Below are 9,074 nucleotides of genomic sequence, written 5' to 3'. Positions count from 1 at the left end.
TGGAATGAATAATTGATCATCCGCAATCTATTATAATTTGTTTGCAATTTGAACGGAAGGATGGGAAACCGTTTGAATCATGAACAATCCATTTTCCCAGCATGTAAGTGCACGTGCCGCATTTGATAGTAAGGAGGAAGTACGAGACACGTGCTCCATCATACCTGTCCAAACGTGCAATATGGAGGAGGCAGGTGCGTGTTTTCTGTTTACTACAATACACGACGTACAAAAAGTAAGAGATTAAAGGGAAGGGATAGGCGGAAAATTTTGCAAAATGCACTTTCGCGAGCCGTAAAATTTATCAGTTTTCTTGGATTTCGTTCGAATGTACATTTAAAGCGAACTTCACCCTGAGAAACGACGTAGGAGCGGATGCATATGTAAAAGGCTTTTTCTCGGCAACGCGCTTAAAGCCGTCTGAACTGCTGCATTTTTCACTCGCTATTTGCATTATTCGTGGGCATCGGGCGCACTCAAGCGTACACGTGGTTCCTACCACGAAACGGAGATGCAACATTGAGTCCCACGCGATCACGTAGGCCGTTCGTCCGTATCATAATGGCGCGACGCCAGTTGCAGTTGTAACATTTACCTAAAATGCTGAAACGGCAGCTGTACGTGGCAATAATTTCGAGCCAAATGGCTAATTTCACGAAAATTTAGGGCACTCTCGTTAATCCGATTAAGATCACCTCGGATGATTATTTTACACAATAAGTGGATAATTTTTGTCTTGTCATACATCTAAGTACACCTACCACACAACTGATATTAATCGTACGTAAAGTCGCATAATATGCTCGCGTAACTTTCTCTGAATACACGTTCTCATAGAGTTGGAATTCATAAAAATTTTTTTAGTTATTATCCTCATTGTGTTCATATAAAAATGTTAAAAAATTCGAAGGTAACGTGTAACGTGTTCACAAAACGCTCCGCATATTCAGAAAATTTATGGCTCGCGTTTTTGAAATGTTTTACGCGTTATAAAAGCTGCCTGAGTTCGGATAATAGATATTCTACATTAGCGACATAACGATATATTTGATGTATTTTAAAAACGTAGAGTCATATACGCATATTGTAAAGATGTTAAATATTCATAGTATTACAAGGAATCTACCTAAAAGTATATCTGTCTATGCAATACTGGATATATTTATATGACTGTATTAAAAAGTAAAAATCTATCCTCATAATACCTGCAGACCCCGTATATAACATTATGAATATTTAAAATTCTCGTTACACACAAAAATTATTACAAAAATGTATTTCGACATTTACGTCACAAGGATTACCGAATTATTGATTTAATGATTCATAAACGCCCGTATTCATGATAATAATTCCGTAATAAATCAAATTTTGTCCAAATTGACTGTTATTGCAAAATTCTAATAATAAGGAGAAAATCCTATCTAAGTTAGCCGACACGTCATTCAAACTATTGAAGCAATTACCGGTGATGTCTAATAGGGTCATCGGAGCTCATCGTGACTTTAACCAACGATGCTAGAATCAATCTTAAGTTCCTCTATATTTAGAAGCGTATTGTTTACGCAACGCGATATTAAATTTTGTTTGTGCAAAATCTCTATATACATAATCCCTGCTCCATTTCTTATTATTCAAAATGTTAGATTTCCAGCATTAAGAAATCGGACATCCGACATTTGATATGTTATAATATTACGCTTTAACAGAAATATCGGAGAAATGTTATATTATTTTAATCTTACAGAAAAGAAAACGTTCAAATATTTTAACATGACTTAATAATAGACGCGCGGAAATTTAATTATCACGTTATGAAATAAATTTATTCATGACGTTTACATTGTCAACCAATTAATATTGTAAACGTATATATATAATGATTGTTATAACGTCAGCAGATATACGGAAAAATAGCTACATAATATAAAATACTCATTCTTATTAAGTTGTTAATTTTTGCTTATAACAGATAATGACAAATCCGTTTTCTTAATGGTAAGTTAATGTTTTCTTTATATTTCTACCAAGAACAACATACACGATGACGTTAACTTACAGAAGTTACAGTAGCATGAAATTGTAGGAACCTTGGAGCGCTTGCATAGTGCATCGATGTGGTTACTTCCTGATGAGACAGCAAGAACACGGAAAGCCACGGCTTTCACGAAAGTTCTAATAATCGTGAAGTCTCGATAATGTTTTGAGACAACTTCGGCCGAACTTGCAAAAGTTTATATGACTGATACTTCCCTCATGTCACTCATACAAACAGATATTGCTGTAGTTTCAATAGCATTAAATTTTGTTTCTAAACAAGGAAAGCCAACAGATTGAATGCTTCCGCACCTCTTACGAAAATACCATTTTTTTCTCGTATTCAATCATACTTTCTACCTATATATAAAATAAATAATTTTGTTGGAAACTCAAGATAAGCATTGCTGCAAAACATTTTGATATTCTAGCAATCAATTAGAACTTCCAACAAAAATTATTTTCAAATCTGTATCGAGCAAAGATAGATTTTTAAACTTTCCAGCATAATCGTTCTATATCAGTAAATATATTATACTTCTTGCATCTTAAAATACCAAACTATAAAATGCATATTAAACTAAAATACGCAATATGAACTTACAAAAGCAATAAAATCAGATGACAATACATCGATAATACTCTCATCTATGATGAGGCTAGAGAGTTCATTAATATTACGTCTTCGTAACGTTTTCGTTCATTAATGTTATGTCAAGTATTTTGTCATGTCAAGTTTTGCAGAGGAGGACCATGATCTGTAATCTGTATTCTGAAGAGAAGGCATAAAGAAGCTGTGACTGTGCTTGGATTTGTTATTGCATGACTGATAGCCGGAAACCAGGGACAAAAAGGGAGTTACGTCAGCTCATAAAAAGAGACAACAGACAGAGTGTGTATGACAATCATTAACGAAATTTCTACAATTCCAGAAAGTGTCCTTTTTTGCCTCGTACCGGTAGTGATAGGATATCATTGAAATCGGATATTTGTTCCAGATGAGAAAAATAATGCGCCATTGAATGGGAACCGAATGATATTGGCCCGAAGTAGAATAAATTCGATAATTGCGAAACGGCAAAGAGTCGAGACAGTAAAAATGAAAAAAAAAACGATATTAATAACGACAGTAATAGCACATCGAAACGTAACGCCAATGCGTGCACGAGTTATTGATTTCTCGATAAAAGTTTGTTTGCTAAATAGTAGAAAATCGAATTTGGAAAAATGCAATTAATTTAAAACACAAAAGAAGTAAATTGCTGGTATTTAGACACAATAATGTACGTATGTGAATCATAGAATTTCCCGCGACATAAACGTTCATTTGGACTTTTAATTCAAAACTAATTTCAGCTGGGCAAAATTGGAAAAGAAAAACACACAGATTTAAGTGATTCCGTAATCAAATAATTTCAATGGTGCACAATAAAAATAAAAATAAAAATTATATATCTTACGACGTACATAATTATTCCAATGTATTTATATATTTTCCGTAATATAATAACTGAAGTTATAAAGATTCTCAAGAGTTCTTTTACCAATATTTCAAAGTGTATTTGAAATAAAGCGTGCAAGAGCATTTGGCCAACTACAAGTTCAATTCTCATTCGTTGCAGGCTGCGATGTGCCGCGACGGCGACATCACTGCAACGATGGCAAATAAGAGAATGTTTGTAAGACTCCTATAAACGCGCGGGGGAGGGGGAGAACACAAGTAAGCTCCTCCGCTGAAAAGCGTACGAAGCTCAAGCATAAAATGCAATCTTGTTTGCGCCTAGACAAAGAAGAACGAAGACCAGCGCTAAAGATACAATAGGTAAGATAAGAAGCCGAGTATGAGGGGCCGAGATAGGATAAGAAAGAAAAGACGCGCTTTACCGGATCGTGTTATGTGTACTAACATTCTGCAAGTAGTATTACCCTCTTGATTTTTGAAGCATACTCTGTGGCGAGTAAAAAAAAACCGAAAAAAGAGGATAGCTTCAGTGACCGATAACATCAACAGATAGTCATCATTAAATTCTGATATTAGCAATTTTAATTTATTGCTTCAATTTCGAGAGCGAAATGAACGTATTTAATCTCGTAATAATGAACTCAATAGATAATAGTTCCGATAATAGGAAACTTGATATTTGCGATAGCTTATCAGAGACGTACTGGATACGCGCGATCAAATGTGAATAATGTAACCATAATGTGATATAAGGTAATAATTTAATAAATTTATGCTAAACAGAGTTAAAGTAGATATCGAGGAAGATTATAAAAGAATCTATAGTTCAAATCCATCAGAGATGCGATAAAATATCGAAATGCGAAGTTAACACGAATCCTTTTCGAATCGAGTTTTTCAAGTGCCTTCTCGCGAGGAAAATACGCATTAAAAGATAGCTTTAATGGAGTTCGGCTTGCGTTTACTAGCGAGCGAGTACGCTGAAGCATGCTATCCGCAGAGAAATGCCTTCTGCAGGGTGCAAAGTAATAAATAAAGTTGCCTACTTTCCTCACTCTCCGGCCCAATCCAAACACACCGGGTAAAGCTATCCCCCCCCCCTCGCATTCGCGCACTCGCCTCTCCCATCCCCTTCGCTCTTTATCTCCACCGCGTCGCCATCTTCCATTCGCCAACGACCGGAGATATGCGGCTGCGGACGAGACGGGGGTTGGCCAACGTCCAAGCAACTTCGAACGATTGCCTCCCGCGGACGTTGTGCCGCGCACGTTGCAGTATGTTTGAGCGCCTCTGGAATGTTTAGTCCGCAGTCCGTAATCTCTTCCATTCAGTGTAACCCCGCGATAGTTTTCCGTCCTCGCTGCGATTAATTGCGTTTGTATAATACGTAGGCAAGATTGACGAGCGCGCAGGGTGGACTGCGGAAGACTGCGGCGGCGTCCCGATACAAATGATCGCTATGCTCTGCAAGGCAGCGAATTACGGCAGGGCTACGGCTGGAGTTGAAAGTATCTCGGCGGACTACTATACGTGAGGTCGGCCCTTCATGTCGTTCTAGACCGGTTCTATCGGGCGATTCTACATCGTATCGAATATCGATAGGGTAACGCAATCGTCAACCGTTGTGGGCGTATACGGACAACCTATATAGCGGCCTAATATATTTCGAGGATACGATGCTAAGAGTGTATAGCTGGGCAAAATTGCTTTTAGCCACGGTGTCGCTGGGTACGTTGCTTTAAAATGCGCTATCACTACGACGTATCTTAGGTGTGTTGTTGTTGTGCTTTGAGGCCAGGTGACTGTATTGCAAACCATCAAGATTCTTTACTACGGCATACCCAAAACATAACCTGGGTCTCCTTCGTGGTTCACGAGACTTTCAATTTAGCTCTCTCGGAAAAACTTTAAAAGAGGAATGCATGTAAGAAGATTCCTGACATGAGATTTATAACAGCCTAAATTTATCAAGTCACTCGCATCAAAGCAAAGTTTTCTTGAACTTTAAGATTTGAATATTAAAAGTTATACTGATAAGACCAGCAAAACTTTCACAATACTATATATTTTATTATATACAGTATTACGAGAGCAACTAGCAATAATTATTCGCAATAAAATATGTATGCGAAAAATATAGTTGAAATAAAGTTTTAGCTAATTAAAACTGTGCTAAAAAAGTACCCTAAAAATTTTTTTCTCTCTCACTAAGGTAAGAATGTAATTTGTTGGGACTGAAAACGAGGAGGAGAGCGAAGGACGAAGGATTGAAGGTCATAGATGGAGTGACAGTGAGGGTAGTGATCTCAGGAGCTTTGAAAATTGAACCTTAAGTAGACCGAGGGCGAGCTCTACTCGTGATATCTTTAGATGAGATTCCGGATAGTTTGGGAAAGCAGGACGCGTCCTTGTCGACTTCGCTGAGCGTTTGAAGAGCATATTAAAAGTACAGTATGATAGAGAAAAAATTGTAATTTTTACTTTTCAAGTTGCAATCGTATCATATCTATATATATCAAATTTTAGATTAAAAATTAGAAAACAACTATATTTTTGCAGTCTGCAAACTTAATAATATCTAAGATCTTTACCAATTTGGTGAATATCTTTATGCACAAAAGTGTTCTTTTATATATAAAATAAAATTACACTTTTGAAACCTGTTGGAATTGATTAAAAAAAAATTAATTTTAAGTAAATATATAAAATTAAAATAACTTTGGTTAATTATAATAATTAATTGCTTATTTAATGTATTTTAATTAATTAGGATGCATTGAGTATAAATTAATTAATCTCAATGCATTCTATTTTAGCGCCCCGTTCAATATTCAGCTATTTTAAATTGTAAATTTTTCTGGTTTCTTCTTTTTTAATTAGATCACAGTGCTTTTCTCTTTTGCATTTTTTAGCAAGAATCCACAAAGTTAGATTGCAACGTGTTAAAAAATTACATATAAAAAAAGTTCGATGCAACAACGACATAAGGTTTATTTCATAGAATCGTGCGATTTGTTCTATGCGTTTCTGTAAGCGTTTCTGTCGTATACGATACTGTGTGGACTGTGGAAGACGACGCGTCGGCATCCAAAGTCGTTATTCACACCGCGGGGCGCAAGAGGATTTTCGTGTTTCATGTGAACGCCAGCAGAGGTGGCGCAGACACGTTCATTCCAATTAATGCGACGCGATAAATCCTGCGAACCGGTCCGCCGACGCTCGTGGGCACCCGACACGTCCACGATCAGAAAATCGTCCGCTGCCGACCGGATGACGGCCTCTCTTGTTCAACGACAAGAAGGGGCGGATCGTCAATCAAACGGATGGAGAAGATACGCGAAACTGCAAAGTGATTCGTACCGACACCATTTATCGCGAAGAATGTCCGAGGAAAGGAAAGAAATATTCCGTGTGCGTTCTTTTCGAAACAAAATGGCTTCTCGTCAATACAAAGAACTATGTTCTACCATAGCGTTTAGAAAATATTTTATTTTCAAAAAAACGATAGGACTAGAGTTCCCACTCTTGCAAGGAAAAAAATAACCGCTGTTAATTAATCGTATTTTGTGAAAAAAGTAATCGTTATTATAAGATTCTTTATTTTTTTATTTATGTAATTTGTATATTCTCGAACAAATAAAATCAGCAATATTTCGGTCGTGTATGCTTTATAATTAAATAAAATAAAATGTATTAGAGTCCTAAATATATAAGAAGTACAATGCGTATAAAATATGAACGAAAGTTTTTAGAGTTCCGCTGTTGTCAGAAAAGTTTCGGAGACGGCCAGGGCCATTTATAGCAACGCTTCATATTTTCGGTGTGCTTGAGAATGCTCTTCAAAGCAGAGAATTTACGGAAGTTGCTGAGATTGCGGAAAGGGTCACCAAGAAGTGGTATGTTGAAAACGAAATTTATCGCTTCCAACTGCATACGGTTATTTTTTGAAAACAAAAAGCCACCGCGGTGGTTGAATACAATGCCGCTCATATATTAATGATATAGCTATAGATAATCTTTGCAAATTTATGAAAAAACAATGTTCAATCAAAAAAATTGGTATTTTCGCGCACGTGTGTTACACATCACGAGATTAATAAAACACGAAAATAATAAACCAGTCAAATATAAAACAAATAAAGTAAACAGATAAAGTAAAGTATAAAAATGATAAAGTCTGCTCGGAAAATCGCTTTCTACATTTCTAGAAAAAGTTAATATCTTAACTTCTTCTCTATCGCCGATAGATGACAAATCAATATCATTTTCTTAACAGCAACCCATTATTATTTTCTAGCTGCACTGAGATGGCCTACATTTCACTATCGATCTTCTCATCCTACTTCGTGAAAGTGGACAAATAAAAGTAATGGAAGTGTCTTCTTCGTGCATCTCAACAAAAAATCTTCATCTTTCCTCCGAAATACGATTGCTTTCGATAAGGAAAAACTTGGGGTTATTAAAAATTTAATTAAACTAAATGTAGAATAAGATTATGCCAAGCTTACGAAAAAGTTAACACCTTCAGGTATAATAATATCCACGTAGTAAAATTACTTAGCGAGCATATATGTGTGTACGGTGTTAAAATAATTCTGTTAAATTAAAATTAACATAGTTCTGTTTACGTCAAATTACAAAACTTAATTAGGAAGATAACTTTAAAATTAAAAAAAGTTGTGGCGTTTGTGTTTAAGAATTTCAAGTAATTCGATGTTCCTACAACGAAAGATTAAGAGGGTCTAATTTCATATAATTAGTACTTTTTTATTTGTATTGATAAATATAATTAATTTAGCATTTTATCAAACTAAATCCATTTTTTTTTACTCTCATGTCAGATTCGTCCACTGAATCTAGATCTTTTAATTAAGCCCGCTAGACAAAGGCCGGCAAGGTACTGGAAACTTGATTAAAGTTGAACATTGTTCTGGAAAATCTTAGAAAGCTTTGGCAGACTTTGAGCAATTTCACGACGACAACAAATGAGAAACTTCCGCAAGGCGAAAAATTGGAACAATGAGCTAAGCGCTTGTTGAAAATCTAAACATGGCTAAGCAAACCCGGTTATGTAACTTATTGTCAGCCTCGCTAAGATTGCTTGCTATAATAAAGTAGCAAGTGAGGAGAGATCGCGTAATGCTTCCTGCCAGTGCAATACGCCGGTAATGAAGATGTTTAATGAGGGTTTCACCTTTCAGGAGTCTATTTCGACGCAAATTACTAGCATATGCAATTTTGTATTGTCAAACTACCCGTATAGTAGTTATTTGAGCCTTTAGTTAATTTTTCTTTTACTCTTGTCCGCGAGAAATAAAAGTATGTTTAAAATATTTAATTTTTAATTGTAAGGACCGCTCTGTATCTTAAGTGATCTTCCTAAATTTTTTCCGACTATTTACAATTAATACTATGCTGATTATTACACCGGCACACAAAAAAAAAAAGTGGTTTGTGCATTTGACCGGACCCATCTACGGACATGTTTTTCGACCCGCTGAATCCGAATTTGAGGTCCGTTGGGCTCGGTCAGGTCCCAGATTTTAGTAAAATGCAAAAAACCCCCCAAAAATAT

Source organism: Wasmannia auropunctata, unplaced genomic scaffold, assembly GCF_000956235.1.
Source record: "Wasmannia auropunctata unplaced genomic scaffold, wasmannia.A_1.0 LD336088.1, whole genome shotgun sequence".
NCBI classification, from domain to species: Eukaryota; Metazoa; Arthropoda; class Insecta; order Hymenoptera; family Formicidae; genus Wasmannia; species Wasmannia auropunctata.
This window is presented reverse-complemented; position numbering follows the sequence as displayed.